We start from the raw sequence: 16,207 nt of genomic DNA, 5'->3' as shown, positions 1-16,207 counted from the left end.
TCTCTCTCTCTCTCTTTCTTTCTTTCTTTCTTTCTTTCTTTCTTTTCTTTCTTTCTTCTTTCTTTCTTTCTTTCTTTTTCTTTTTCTTGCCTTTCTCTGCGGTTATGTGATTTACTCTGGTAGAATTTGTTGCTTCTGATTTTTAGTGAATCTGTTATAGGTTTTTGTGCTGTGGTCATCATGAGTCTTAGAAGAAACACATTATAGATATAAGAAGTTATTTAAAGGAGATGACAACTCGAAAGAACAGAAACAAGCAAAGGCAAAAAAGACACACAAAAATTCTACATTTGGACCCCATCCTCTGGGTTTCTCCATGTGCCTAATTTTACCAGTGGGTTTTGTATTTATAAAAGTTTTGTTTTGTTCTTCAGTACTTTTTTCTTTCAGATTTAAGAACTCCCTTTAGCATTTCTTGTAAGACGGGTCCGAGGGTGGTGAATTCTCTCATCTTTTGTCTGTTTAAGAAAGTCTTTATCTCTCCTTTGAATTGGAGGGATAATTTGCTGAAGAAAATATTCTTGGATGACAGATTTTTTTTCTTTTGAGCACTTAAAAAATTTCAATCCACTCCCTCCTGGCCTGTGTAATTTCCATTGAGAAGCCTGTTGCCAGAGGACTTGGAATGCCTTCATATGTTATTGGTTTTCTTTTACTTCTTGCTGGTTTTACGATCCATTTTTTCCTGCTTTGAAAGTTTTGATTATTGTATGTCTTGAGCAGTCTTCTTTTGTTATTCTGTTTGGTTTGTAATTGCTCACAGTACCTGGATATTATATCTTTCTTCAGTTTTGGACATTTATCCGTTATTATTTCTTCAGTAAGCTTTCTGCACCTTACCTTGCCTCAGCTCCCTGTTAAACAGCAAGAAGTCTTTTGAGTTCTTCCTTGTCTGATGGAGAATGGACTGATTTTTTCCAGTTGGATCACACACTTGTGCACCCACTCCAGCCTGCTGGACCCAGCTCAAGCTATTGTTAGTGAAGGTGAAACCAGTCTTTACAGAAGGCTCAGAGAATGCCCAAGGCAGCCTCACATGTCCTCGGCCTCCCCCAGCTGAACTTCACAAGGGAGGCCTGCAAGCACAGAGAAAACACACCGAGAGCAGCCCTGTGTGGGGCAGTCACAGGTGAGCCTGTTGCAGGAGGGATGCTCCCTGAATAGTGATAAGCAGGCACAGGCTGCATGGTGGGGATGCTGAGGTGGGACCCAGACATGGACTGGCTCCTCACCAGGGCCTACAGGACAGCGGATGAGCTACTTCTCATGAGTGGGAGCGGAGCTGCATTTCTATGACATTCTCTCTGCGGACATGTGTGTACTGCTCAGCAGGGCTCCTCCCTTCCCTGCCTCTGGATGTTAGGAAGGACAGCTGGCAAAGGTACCCTGGGACTGGATGCTCAGGGCATCTCTGCCCATCGGCCTTTCCTTTCCTTTCATGTGGACACTGCCTGGGAATCTGTCTGGATGAACTCTTACTAGCAATGAAATCCAGTAAAGTCACAGAAAGGAAACTTGCACAAGATAGTGACTATTCAGCTCTAGTCGGCTCTAGTACACTGTGGAGGGCTGTAGACCTCCACTGTCCTCTCCCAAAAGGCAAAGTGCCTGAGTAAAAGGAAAAGAATTGCAGGTCTGTATATAGCCAAGACTGGAGCATGTGATTCTAGGAGTCATGAGCTCAGGCTGTCTCCTTTTCTGTAACATCCCAGAGTCAGGTCACCCCAAGATGCCTCTCTGTATGACCCCCGTGCAGTGTGGGAAGAGGGGTGACAAGGGTTCACTGCGGTCTGGAAGAAAAATATGGGGTCTCCCAGTGACAATGCTGTGACCTATCCTTGATGCTGCTACTGTGGTCTCTCCTCCTGTGGGGACAAGTGGTCCTAGGGATAGAGTCCCCATGAGCCCTGAGACAGCTCACCCGGAATGACCACCACAGATGAAAGAATCACTGCTCAATCTTATTTGAGTCTATGGTGAAAAGAACACTCAGAACTACCAGGAGGGGCTCAGAACCCAGCGGGGGGCTCGAAACCAGGGGTCTCAGATGCCACCAACGGGGCTCAGGACCCACCAGGAAAGCTCAGAAACTAATGGGAGCTCAGGACACCACCAGCGAGGCTCAGACAATACCAGGGCGGCTCAGACACCACCAGGGGGCGCTGAGGGCAGGCATAGGGGATCAGACACCAGTAGGGTGGGTCAGACACCACCAGGGGTGCTCAGACACCAGGGACGATCAGCACCAGCAGGGGGCGCTCAGGACCTGGCTCAGGAGTAGATGCGAAGTGAAGCTGATGTTTCCTTTTTCTCCTTGGTGATTCCTTGTCCTGTCCTGCAAAAGTCTTGCTCAGCAGCTGTTATTGTTTCTCCCCTGTAACTCCTTAGTTCCTCTCATCTGAAAAGGACTAACTTAGAATAGAAATCCCATTTAACTTTTCATACTTCATTTTCAGTCTCCTTCTAGAAATAATATCTCAGTAAAATGTTTATAAGAAATAATGAAGCCACAGTCCAAATGTTAGCACCATGCAAAGATTCTATGATTTCTCCACTTTATCAGTTATGCCTTAGGAAACTCTTCCCTCAATTCACTGTCTAGTATACACTATGGCATTGTGTTTCACTTTCCTTTCATCTGTTTTGCAAGGAGATGAAGCACCATTAATGGGATGTGTCCTCTTTTTCTGGTCGACTCCCCATGGTCTCCACCTCAGATGGTTTTGCCACCATCAATAATCTGTTAATGCTTTCAATTGCCCTCACTATCCATGTGATGAAGCAATGAGTCCCTTGACTTCATCAACTTGTGTCTCCATGAGTCAGTTCACTTCTCTCCATTCTCACAAAGGACAGCCACGCTCGGACCACTGCTTCACAGCCTGCTGCAGCCTTGGGTGGTAAACCTATTAAAAAGCCCCTGCTATTTAGAAAGAATGTATATTGGAAACTTAATCCCAAATTCGATAGTGTCCAGAGGTGGGAACTTTAAGAAATTATTAGGTCATGAGGGCTCTGCCCTCATGAAGCAATTAATGCCATTATTGCCAGAGTGGGTTACTCATTGAGGGAGTAGATTAGTTACTACAGGCCTGGGTTCCTCATTAAACATGAATTTAGCCCCATTTCTCTCCTTCACACATGCTTTCCTGCCTCCCACATAGGTGTTACAGCAAGAAGGCCCTTGCAAGATACTAGCACTTTGACATTGGACTTCCTAGAACTGTGAGAACATAAATTTATTTCACTTATACATTAGCCAGTCTGTAGTATTCACTCATTGCACCACAAAGTGGACTAAGACAAAGAAATCAGTATCAAGGGGTGGGGCTGTTGCTATAACAAATACCCCAAAATGTAGAAGTGGAAGTAGTAATGCACAGAGACTGGAATAATTTGGAGGATCAGACTATAAAAAGTCTACATTGCCCTGAATAGAACACGAGGGTGATCCTTTTGAGCGCTTGGAAGAAGAGAGCTGTGAGGAAATTCTGAAACTTCTTAGAGATTACTTAAGTGATGACTATTAGAATGTTGGTAGAACAGTGGACAATAAAGGCCGCTCTGATAAGCAATCAGAAGAAAAAGAAGAATAGCTTATCAGAAAATGGACCAAAGGCTATCCTTGCTATAAAGTGGCAAAGAACGTGGCTGAATTGTGCTCATCCCTAGGCCTTTCTGTAAAGTGGAAGTTCAGAGCCATGAACAAGGATATATGGTGGAAGAAATTTGAGGCAAATCTATGGCCTCACTTCTAGCATGCACTTTAGGACTCTGTTCCCTGTGTCCAGGCACAGCACTCCTTGACTGCCCATGCTGTGGCTCAGGAGGACCTAGGTGTAGCTCAAGCCATCACTTTAATGGTACAAATCATCAACTTCCATGGCATCCAAGTGTTGCTAATTCTGCAGGTGTGCAGAATACAAGAACCACGAGGGCATGGCTTTCTCCACCTAGCTTTCAAAGAATGCTGTGGACAGCCTAAGGTCTCAGGTAGTGAGTTGTTGCAGAGATGGAGTCACCACACTGGGCCCTTAGCACAATGTCAAACAGAATGTGGATTTGGAGGCACCACAAAGAGTTTCCAGTCAGCCTAGGAGAGCTAGAGGGATGAGAGTCCCACCTGTTGGGAACAGCTGAGTGGACTGAACCCAGCAAATCCATAGGGGCAAGACTGTCGGAGGCCTTGGGTGCCCATCCCCCACCCCAGTGTGCACAAGATGCAGTCAAGGAGGATGATTTTCCAGTTTTAAGGCTTAATGTTGTTTTCCCTGTTAGATTTTGGACTAGGCTCCCCTTCTCCTTGCCTATCTCTAAGCTTTGGAATGGGAATTTCTATCCCATACCTGCTCCATCATTCACTGTATTTGAAAGTAGATAATTCGTTTTGACTTTATAGGCTCACAGATGGAAACAATTTGTATCAGGCTAAATTGTGCCTTCAGTCTCACTCATATCCGATTTAGATGAGACTTTGGACTTCATACTTTTGCACTGATGCTGAATGAGTTAAGACTTTGTAGATAATTGGGATGGAATGAATGTAGTTTACATTGTGATAAGGACGTAAATTTTGGTATTAGGAAAAGAATGCTATGGTTTAAATGTGTCACCCAAAGTTTATGATTTGGAAAAAATCTTTAATGCAACAGTGTTAAGAGGTGGGACTTTATTATGTGATTAGGTCATGAAGGCTCTGTCCTCATGAATGGATTACTGTCAGTATCATGGGATTGGGCTAGTTATTACAGGATTGAGTTTCTAATAAAAGATGGTCTCCTTTCTCTCACAGACAAGTGGTCTCTTGCTTATCTTCCTGTGCTGTGAGATGACGCAGTGAGAAGGCCCTTTTCAGATGCCAGCGCCTTGATATTGGACTTCTCTGACTCAAGTACCATTAAGTATAAATTTCTTTTTTAAAAAAATTGCCCATTCTCCATGTGGTGGGCATCTGTAGTCCCAGCTACTCGGGAGGCTGAGGTAGGAGAATGGTGTGAACCTGGGAGGCGGAGCTGGCAGTGAGCGGAGATCACGCCACTGCACTCCAGCCTGGGCAACAGAGTGAGACTCTGTCACAAAAAAGAAAAAAACAATTGCCCAGTCTCTGGTATTCTGTTATAGCAACACAAAGACAGACTGAGACTAAGCCGTTGTAACATGTGTGAGGTGATACCTCATTGTGGTTTTAATTTGCATTTCCCTGATGATTAGTGATACTGAGTGTCTTTATGTTGAGTGAAATAAGCCTAGTACAAAATAATTGCTCCATGATCTCACTTATACATGTAATCTAAAAATGTTGAACTCAGAGAAGTAGAGAGTAGCATGTTGCCTACCAGGGGCTGGTGTCAGGAGGATGTGAAAGCTGAGACGTTGGTGAAAGGGTAGAGTTTTGGTTAGATAGAAGGAATTCGTTTGAAGATCTATTGCACAGCATGGTGACCTCAGGGATGTTAATGTACTATATGTACTTGAAAACTGATAAGAGAGTATATTTTACACATTTATACCATAAAAAAAGCAGTATGTGAGGTGATGAACATGTTTATTTACTTGATTTGATGCTTTCACAATGCACGCATGTATCAAAACATCACGTTGTACCCCATAATATAATGAAATGCAATATATTTTTCTTTTTCTTTTTATTATACTTTAAGTTCTAGGGTACATGTGCATAACGTGCAGGTTTGTTACATATGTATACTTGTGCCATGTTGGTGTGCTGCACCCATCAACTCGTCAGCACCCATCAATTCATCATTTATATCAGGTATAACTCCCAATGCAATCCCTCCCCCCTCCCCCCTCCCCATGATAGGCCCTGGTGTGTGATGTTCCCCTTCCCGAGTCCAAGTGATCACATTGTTCAGTTCCCACCTATGAGTGAGAACATGCGGTGTTTGGTTTTCTGTTCTTGTGATAGTTTGCTAAGAATGATGGTTTCCAGCTGCATCCATGTCCCTACAAAGGACGCAAACTCATCCTTTTTTATGGCTGCATAGTATTCTATGGTGTATATGTGCCACATTTTCTTAATCCAGTCTGTCACAGATGGACATTTGGGTTGATTCCAAGTCTTTGCTATTGTGAATAGTGCCGCAATAAACATACGTGTGCATGTGTCTTTATAGCAGGATGATTTATAATCCTTTGGGTATATACCCAGTAGTGGGATGGCTGGGTCATATGGTACATCTAGTTCTAGATCCTTGAGGAATTGCCATACTGTTTTCTATAATGGTTGAACTAGTTTACAATCCCACCAACAGTGTAAAAGTGTTCCTATTTCTCCACATCCTCTCCAACACTTGTTGTTTCCTGACTTTTTAATGATTGCCATTCTAACTGGTGTGAGATGGTATCTCATTGTGGTTTTGATTTGCATGAAATGCAATATATTTTTCTAGTAACTCTGATGCCTCTGTTTCTTCAACAAGAGTTTCTGGAGATTGTTTTTTCCTTGGACAATGTTTCCTCTCTGCTGTATTTATACAGTTTCCCTTTCCCATGGGTTGATTTAAGACAGTGGCAATTTATTTATTCTGTATTATCTGGTGGTTTCACTGAGAACTTACCAAATAGCCACTTGAAACCATCTGGTGCCACCATCTGAAGGACACAGATTTTCTAAGTGTAGACCGCAAGCATATTTTAACACTTTTTAAATCAAAATCGGTGTTTAAATTTTGATATTTTACAATGCCTTCTTTGATTCCCTCCTAAGATCTAACCCTTGAACGTGTAAAAAGGCCTGGGACCCACGTTACGGCTGTGCTTGGCATGACGATGTCTGCAGAAATTCCTTTGACTTTCTACATGGAGCTCAGCCTACGTATCAGTCAGTTCGCTAGGAGGTCAGAGTACTTCTCAAAGATCCTTAGTGTGTTGTTTCATTTTGAGAGGTTTCCAGCCATCATGAGACACCTTTTGGTTTTAAAATCATCACAGACTAGTTTATGATTCCAAAAGCATACCTGCTTTCTGTCCATATGTTTGCTCTGTGGCTTTTGATTTGCTAAAATGCTGTAATAACTGCAGTAAGTTCTACCATCTGGATTAATTTTCACCTCAGATGGAAGAGTGTATTTTAAGATAAAGATAAAATAGTAATAGTACATTCTCCTTGGTAATATCCAGTTCTATATTTTGAGCTATGGTCTGTCAATAAATAATGTTATGTCAGGGTCCTTAATGGAGTATCTGAACATCTAAGAAAGGTACAGAAGTTTCCCTAATTAAGATACAAACCATGGTGAACACAAGCTTGCTATGCACCCATGTCTCCTGTCTGTCTCGCTGTGCACCTGACACTCATTTTAACCTCACCAGGAACTCAGTTAACTTCCAAATCAGTTTATTGTAATGCCTCTAGGTAACTATATGTGGCAATTTTAGCAAAAATGAATAAACAACTCATCAGAGAAGCTAATACAGAAGAAAGCAAGTGGCCCTGGGCTTGCTTTCATAAAAGCAGCATGCACCAGGCAGTTGATTCTCTTGGCTGTCGGCACTGGCACACCCAGCATGCTGTCTTCATCCCCTAAATAAACTTCATCATGCGTGGACAGGCTGGCAGCATTCCCATGGCCATATGCAGATGCAAGGCCGACAGGTAAATGGGAAGACTGCAATTCTTCTTCTCTCCTCCTCTGAAGAATGGCCCAAGAATGCCCTCTTCAGATCCTCCCCTCTGCCGCCCTCACCAGAACTGTCCACAGAGAAACAAAATCCCTGACGGGAAAAACGAGGCTGGATCAACGGGACTGGCGGTTTCTCATTGAGGAAATGTGAGGTCAGCTTCTAGGGTGGGCAATTCAGGAAATTATCCAGCAGTTTTGTAATTGATGGCTATGGAAAATGAGCCGTTGGGATGACTAATGACTCACATTCCATTATTCCAAGTGAGAAACAGACATCACAGTTCGCCATAACCAAATTTTCATAACCTAAATTGATTACTTTACATTTCTTCCTACATCTTCTCTTAAGAATTTTTAACCGTGAATGTGTCTTACCTACATTCCCAGTATTTAAAACTGGGCTTTCAAGAGATTCTAGAGAATTCGAGGACTAAGAACAGTGAAACTTCTGTATGTTCAGCAGCTCCCAAAACAACACAGTATTACCCAGGGACACAGTTCTGTGCTTCAGCATAATTCAGCTTCTGTATTTCCTAACGGCTCCAATAGTGACCCTCCATTCCATCAAACATTTGGCCTTCTCTTTCTCAACATCCCCTCCATTCATAGATTCTACTCTCAGCTCTTTCTGAGTATCGTAAAAGCCAGCAGATGGACACTCCTGATCTCCTGAACATGACACCCAGCACTCTCATGTGATTGGCTCCTCTCGGCGTGGTGACTTCAAAGGCATCTCATTTAAATAATTACCATTTTTTCCCTTCTGTAACAAAGTGTTTCTTTCCATTGTGCCTTCCCATGAGCATTTTAATGTAATTTATGGTCCAGCCACAGTTTTTAATACACACAAATGCCACAACCTCTTTCTAGCCCTGGAAACCTGATTAATTCTTCTCTGGGGATGAGCACACCCAGGAAACACACCCCCATTCACATAAACACGGGCACAGCGATGACGGGTTCTTCTGTGAGGGAGAGTTTACAGCATCCTCCCTCCAACTCCACGGGCCCTGAAGACCAAGACACGCTCTTTCACACCTGTGCAAGCTCCGGCCCAGCGACGGCCTGCTGAGGAAAGGCTTACCTGGGACTGGGTGCTGGGTTCCTCTCTTCCCCTCTCCTGTCCCAAAGCAGGTCCATCACCCTGCTCAGGTCTGAAAAGGAGGGTCCAGGTTTGTCTGGCCATCCGACTTTTTCAATTTATAGAAGCTCTCCTATTACCTACTGTATTCATTTTATAGGGCTTTTTATAACAAAATACCGCATATTGAGTGGCTTACAATACAAAACCGATTTCCTCACAGTGGGGAGGATGAAAGCCTAAGATCAAGCTGCCAGCTGGTGGGTTTCCTCGGAGGTCTCGCTCCCTGGTGTGCAGACGGTGCCTTCCTGCTGTTCTGTGGTAACATGACCATCCGTCGGGGCGTGTGCACCCTCCCTCCTGCTTCCCCTTCTTATAACAACAGTCGGATTGCAGTAGGGCCCCACTCCAGAAATCTCACTTTAACTTATTCATCTCTTTAAAAGACACTCATCCAAGTATGATTTCATTCTGAAGGACCAAGGGTTGGGACTTCAACACATGAATTTAGGAGGGACACAGTCTCCCATAGCAGCCTCCTTCAGGGAGGTCAAATATCCTCCTTCTCCTCCCTGTGAAAACCCTGAAGGGACAGGGAAAGGGCGTCCAACTGCACACTTGTAGAGGGGAAACCGGCTTCATCCGTAATCGTACATCTGTGGTAAAACGGCGGGATCCAAAGGGATGGAAGGTGGGAGCATGGGGCATTGGAAGGTGGGAGCACGGGGCATTGGAAGGCAAAGTGCCACACAACACAGCCTTCGAAACACACCACGGTCACGTTAAGTTTGAATAGAGTGACCACATTTGCCAGGAAAGGGAAATATTTACACTTTCGAGGAAATAGTAATTTGTGTTTCTGATTACGATCTGGCGTTGGATCTTCCATCCCCTCATAAGCAATGACAGAATTGGCAGAAATATGCAAAATATTTGTTCTCAGACATGAGACACCCACAGAGGGCCCCCTGTGTCCTTCCCTGAGAACTGATCGGCTCGTGCATCTGAAGAAATGACCAAAGACCAGGAGAGAACCACACAGAAGTATCGGAGGGACAGCACCTGGCTCGTGGGGTCAGGAATAGCGTCTGCCCCGAATAGATGGACTAAGTAAAAAGTATCATAATTCGCAAGGATTTTACACAGCACGGAAGAAAGAGTTACCCTATTTCAACTGTTGATCTTATGAACCCAGGAACTCTGAGACAGATCTCAGTGAATTTAGCAAGTTTCCTTTGCCAGGGTTGAGGACACGCCTGTGACACGGCCTCAGGAAGTCCTGATGACAATGGCCCAGGGTGGTCGGGCACAGCTTGATTTACGCACTTCAGGGAGACATGAGACATCAGTGAATATAAGAAGGACATGAGTTCCACCCAGAAAGGCTCAGACAACTCAAAGCAAGTCCTCCCCACTTAGAGCTTCCAGGTCACAGGTAGGTGAGAGACAGATGGTTGCATTCTTTTGAGTTTCTGATCTATCTCTGTGACCACAGGGACAGCTTTAAATAGACTGGGAGGCAAGTTTTCCATGAGTGGTTCCCAGCTCGACAGGGCCCAAGATACTTTCCTTTCACAATCTGGTAACTTCAAACCAAACTTCAAAACCAAAACAAAACGAAACACCAACAAAAAGAATAAGACGTGGTACTTATGAAGACGAGAAAACATCAGTCCACAAGGAAAGTATTGGCAGTGTCCACCTCCACATGGCAACGGACCAAGCAATGTGACCCACAGAAAGGAGCGGTATTAACCCACAGAGCGACCGAGAATAACACGCCTGATGCGAGGGCATTGAACACATCTTTGTACTTTGCAGATTCAGAAAGCAACAGAAAAGACGGACGGTGGTAAAAGAGACAGAGCCCTGCTTCCCTCTCCCTTTTCCCTTCCTGATGAATCCTCACAGCCAGGATCCTCAGCCTCATTCCGTGTGCAGCAGCTGCCATCCTCTCTGGGTCCACCCCTGCCCCGCCCTGGGACTGTTACCTCATTCCCTCCAGGAGTCCAGGTGCCCCCAGGGTGTGGTGCAGGAGCCTGCGGGGAGGTCCTTTGTTCTCTGTCAGGGTCTCCCTGGGAGGGACGCAGCCACCGCAGCTGGTTGGGGCCTGGCTTCCCCAAGGACAGGCCTTTCCTTTCCCATTCTCTTTGGATGACTATCCCTGGGCTGAGACATGAGGCCGGCAGAGGTGCGGGTCACCCTTAGGGCCCCCCTCTTGCTGCTGGGGCTCTGGGCACTCCTGGCTCTAGTCTGGTGTTCTCAAGGCCGTCCCTTGTGGCATTACGCATCCTCCGAGGTTGTGATTCCCAGGAAGGAGACGCACCGTGGCAAAGGCCTTCAGTTTCCCGGCTGGCTGTCCTACCCCTGCGTTTTGGGGGTCAAAGACACGTCGTTCACATGCGGAGAAAACACCTTCTTTGGCCCAGACATCTGCTGGTGACAACTCAGGATGACCAAGGAGCCTTGCAGGTGGATGACCCCTACATCCCTCCAGACTGCTACTACCTCGGCTACCTGGAGGAGGTGCCTCTGTCCATGGCCACCATCGACACGTGCTATGGGGGCCTTAGAGGCATCATGATGCTGGACGACCTTGCCTACGAAATCAAACCCCTCCAGGATTCCCGCAGATTTGAACATGTTGTTTCTCAGATAGTGGCCGAGTCCAACGCAACGGGGCCCACATTTAGAGATGGTGACAATGAGGAGACAGACCCCCTGTTATCTGAAGCAAATGACAGCATGAATCCCAGGTTATCTCCATCGCTGTAGAGTTCTCATAGAAGTAATATAAAAGGCCACGGTCAATGTTCCAACTCATATTATCGTATATATGGCAATATTACAACGTGTTGCAAAGAGGTGGTCCAGATGTTCAGTGTCATTGACAGCATTGTTCAAAATACTGATCTGCGGTACTAGATTTATATTTTGACGGTATATAATAGTCGTGACCCAGCCCCTGTGAATGACAATCGATATCATAGTGCAATGATTAACTATTTTAGAAGAACCTTTTTTGATACTTTTCGTGTTCATTCTTCCACACTACTTACTAAAGACGCACCACATGAATCTAACTATGAACCAAAAAGATATAGCTTCTGTTCACATTTAGGCCTTATACACATTGGTACTCTAGGCAGACATTATTTATTGGTAGCCGTCATAACAACCCACAAACTGATGAGAAGTTTTGGTGTGGGTTATGATTATAAATACTGCACATGTCAGAGAAGGACCTCCTGCATTATGCAGCGATATCCTGGGATGACAGATGCATTCAGTAACTGTTCTTATGGACATTTACAAAATTGTTTTGTAAATTCAGCGCAGTGCGTTTTCAAAGCACTCGCTCCAGTGTATAACGAAACCGTGACAACGGTTCTCTGTGGAAACCTCATCGTGGAAGGGAGGGAGGAATGTGACTGTGGCTCCTTCAAGCAGTGTTATGCCAGTCGTTGCTGCCGAAGTGACTGTCACTTCACACCGGGGAGCATCTGTCATCTAGGAGACTGCTGTACAAACTGCAGCTTCTCCCCACCAGGGACTCTCTGCAGACCTATCCAAAATATATGTGACCTTCCAGAGTACTGTCACGGGACCACCTTGACATGCCCCCCAGATTTTATTTGCAAGATGGAACCCCGTGCACTGAAGAAGGCTACTGCTATCATGGGAACTGCACTGACCGCAATGTGCTCTGCAAGGCGATCTTTGTTGTCGGTGCTAAGGATGCTCCTGAGGACTGCTATGACATCAATCTTGAAAGTTACCGATTCGGACATTGTACGCGAGAACGAACAGCTATCGCCTATGAGGCTTGTGTAGGAAAAGATAAGTTTTGTGGAAGACTGCAGTGTACCAACGTGACCCATCTTCCCCGGCTGCAGGAACATGTTTCATTCCATCACTCAGTGAGAGGAAGGTTTCAGTGTTTTGGATTGGATGAACACCGTGCAACAGGCCCAACTGATGTTGGGCGTGTGATAGACGGCACTCCTTGCACTGATGGAAACTTCTGTAATAACACCCAGTGCAATGCGACTATCACTTCCCTGGCTACGACTGTCACCCTGAGAAGTGCAGTCACAGAGGGGTCTGCAACAACAGAAGGAACTGCCATTGCCATATAGGCTGGGATCCTCCACGGTGCCTAAGAAGAGGTGCTGGTGGGAGTGTCCGACAGCGGGCCACCTCCAAGAAGAACACGTTCGGTCAAACAAAGCCAGCAGTCAGTGCTGTATCTGAGAGTGGTCTTTGGTCGTAATTGCACTGCTCTTTGGGACGGCCACAAATGCACAAACTCTCAGGACCACCACCGTTAAGGAAGTGACAGTTACTGACCCAGAATAAGACTAATTCAGCCTCCCGACCCCGGTAAAGATACAGAGAATATAACAGCAGAATCTATGAAACAGGATCACGGTGGGGGGATGCCAAAGGTCAAGTCCACATTTCTTGAAGTCTGCAGGAGGCACAGGGTCCTGTCTCACATCATGGGTAATGGGAGGCGTTGGCTTCTGTCTCAGGTTCGGTAGGTTGCTGATGCTCACTCTGAAATAAATCTTCATAAACACACATTGGTGCCCTCCACATTTTCTTAGACTCTGCTGGGAGCCCAAACTTGGCCAGAGCCTCTGGCCTGGAGAGACCTGAGTGAGCATCTGGCTCTTGACCTGAGGTCGCTGGTCCCAGAAGTAACAGAAGTTGCCACCAGCTCCTTACAGGGCCCATTCATGACATTTCTCCAGAAGTGAGCTCCAGAGCAATGAGCTTCCTCATTCCCCAGGTAATCTGTCCTTCTCTAAACCCAAAGTCAGTTTAGGGTGACCCAGGCTACTCCCTGTTCCCTGTCTCTTCCTCACAGGGATGCTGTGGGATTTGCAGTGAGAGGGACCTGGGTTCAAATTCCCCACCAAGCAAATCCCCTACCTGGGTCCCAGCTTCCCGTATGTGGGAAAATGAATTCCTGAGGTTGATTGCTGCATGCAATGAAATTCAACTAGAAAAATAGGCGGACGTGCGGGGCAAGCTCTCTGGCATTCAGTGTGAGCTGTGTGAGTGGCAGCTGCCCCTCCCTTCCCGCCCCACATTTCCTTGAACTGAAACGGGAAGGGAAGCTGAGTTAGTCGTGATGAGGAAGAGAAACCAGGCTTGTAGCAGCACAGGCTGGTCCGGGTGAAAACAGGGCTAGGTGTGTTGCTAAGTTATTGTGAAGGAAAATGAAAGTTAAAATGTATAAAGAACTGAATGAAATAACATTTTATTTTAAATTAAAATTCACAATAATATTGACTTTTAAAATGCAGTGTAGATATGTCACAGAGAATGTCAAACGCAAAGCCCACAAACGGAAGAAATCACACTTCCCATACCGTCCACAGAAAACCGCTGATATTCTAGAGTAGTACTGAGATCTAGCATTCTTCTGAATACACCTGTGGTTCTAGCTGCCCTGCTTCCATAACATTGTTTAGAATTCCACCCCTTCTCCAAACACAGCTTGATATCCTTTCTCTCAACCTGCTTAGAAATTTCCTTCATTCAGCTGACATAAAAGATGTGAGCAATCCATTCCTGTTCCCCTCTCAGTGTATTTTATTATTTTGTGGGTGAATGCTAATGGACAGTTACCTGTGAGGTCAGTGAATACGATGCCCTCCTGCTGTGTGCCCTTCGGGTGTGAGGTCTTTTGCTGATAGAGCAGCAGGCCCGCCCACCCTTTTTGCATCTCCACCCCCCACCTCACACTCCAGCTGACCTCTCTCCTGTGGCCTGGGGTATTCCCGGAGGCAAAGATCACCCCTCTCTCAAGAGCCCACTCACTTGGTGCCCATGCAAGACCACCACGCTTGGCACAGCCCCACCTCATGTCAGGGCCTCTGTCCCCTTCCCCACCCCCTAAGCAGATGGGACGGCAGGGACACTGCTCAGGGCAGGGGGCGGAGGTATGCGTGGAAGAAAGGCAAATGTGCATTCTGTTGGAGAAATATTATAGGTAGTTTGAGCAAAAAATCTAATGCCGTGTGAACTTTTAGAATGACACATATTTTAACGAAGATGTGACCAATCGAGTTCATGTTGAAGTCAGGTAAACACTATTTAGAGCAACAACAATATCAAAAACACAAGCCAACAGTTCACCAAGAGAAACCACGGTTAACACCATGGACATGGTCTTCCAAGAGCATCAGCACTTAAATCCTCGAAATCTGCATGCCTCAGCACCTGTTGTCTTGAGCTGCCCTCCTGTGTGTTCTAATCACTCCTAACCACGGGGCCTGCACTGTGGGAGATCCGAGCTGTGCCAGGTGGAGGGAGCAGAACAACTGCTACCAGGTTGTTGGTGTGGATGCCGAGGCTGCCCGAGCAGGTGTAAACTCCCACCTGTGGGCCAGGGAAGAGTGCACAGGAGACATGTCCTGGGCATAGGGTGAGGGAGAGCCGTGGGGGCTCTGGGTTCTGAGGAGGGTTCTGGCCTGGCAGGGACAAGACCAACCAGCACGTGAGGCCAGGCTGGAGTCTGGACCTCTGAGGCTGTAAGGGTCATGGACAGCTTGGCCCAAGGGGTTGTCCTGGTTCTCAGTGGGGGTACTTTCAAATGTTCCTTCTTCCTCCAATCCCCCTCCTCCTCTCTTTCTGGAGTGGGTCCACTCCCAGAGTCTGCAACTCTGCATCCGTCCTGAACATTGATCTTCCAATTCCATCCTCTTCTCTTCTGCTGTGTCTAAGCTGCTGTGCAGCCACCTGCTGTAATTTACTGTTGTATATTTAATATTTGTACCATACATCTGTTCTGTTTCCTTCGTCATAAATGCTTCATTTCATGCTCGGCATCTGAGAACCACAGGCCTTGTCAGCTGTCACCTCCTTCCATTCTCTGTTTCCTTCCTCCTATCCCCATGTTTGCTCATCATGTCCAGTCTCCTGCCATCCTGAATGCTTCTGATGGAAGGTCCGAAATGTCTCATGAGCATTGTGAAGATTCTTTGTAATGTGACCTTGTTCTAGGCAGGAATTCTCCCTCACCCACCCTGGAAGCCAAGTATAGGCAGATTGCATGCTCAATCAAAGACTGAGCTAACTTAACACTGGCTTTGGTTTGAAGCTTCTCCAATCTCCAGGGCACAGGATTTCGGGGAGTACAGGTGAGAGTCTGGGTGTTTACCCTTCAGGATGTTGTAAAGTCAATTTCACCTAGTCTATGCCACGGACTATGGAAACTACAGATAGATAGATAGATAGATAGATAGATAGATAGATAGATAGATATAGACATAGTTCTGTCCCTCTAGAGACCCTAATATTTATATATAATATAATATATATTATATATACTACATTATATATAATACATAATATATATTAGATATATTTAATACATAATATATATTTTATATTATATATATTAGAGTTTATTAAGGAGCATTAAACTCACACAGTTACAAGGTCCCACAGTAGGCCGCCTGCAAGCTGA

The 16,207-nt window shown here is 45.6% G+C and overlaps 1 pseudogene; it reads left to right on the top strand.

Annotated features, from left to right (window-relative positions):
* Positions 1–10,900: 10,900 nt before the first annotated feature.
* On the top strand, positions 10,901–13,083 carry LOC104664691 (annotated as a pseudogene).
* The last annotated feature ends 3,124 nt before the right edge of the window (positions 13,084–16,207 follow it).

The sequence above is a fragment of the Rhinopithecus roxellana genome, unplaced genomic scaffold (assembly GCF_007565055.1).
Source record: "Rhinopithecus roxellana isolate Shanxi Qingling unplaced genomic scaffold, ASM756505v1 contig4991, whole genome shotgun sequence".
NCBI lineage: Eukaryota > Metazoa > Chordata > Mammalia > Primates > Cercopithecidae > Rhinopithecus > Rhinopithecus roxellana.
The sequence above is the reverse complement of the archived record's forward strand: the minus strand, read 5'-3'. Positions and strand labels throughout refer to the sequence as shown.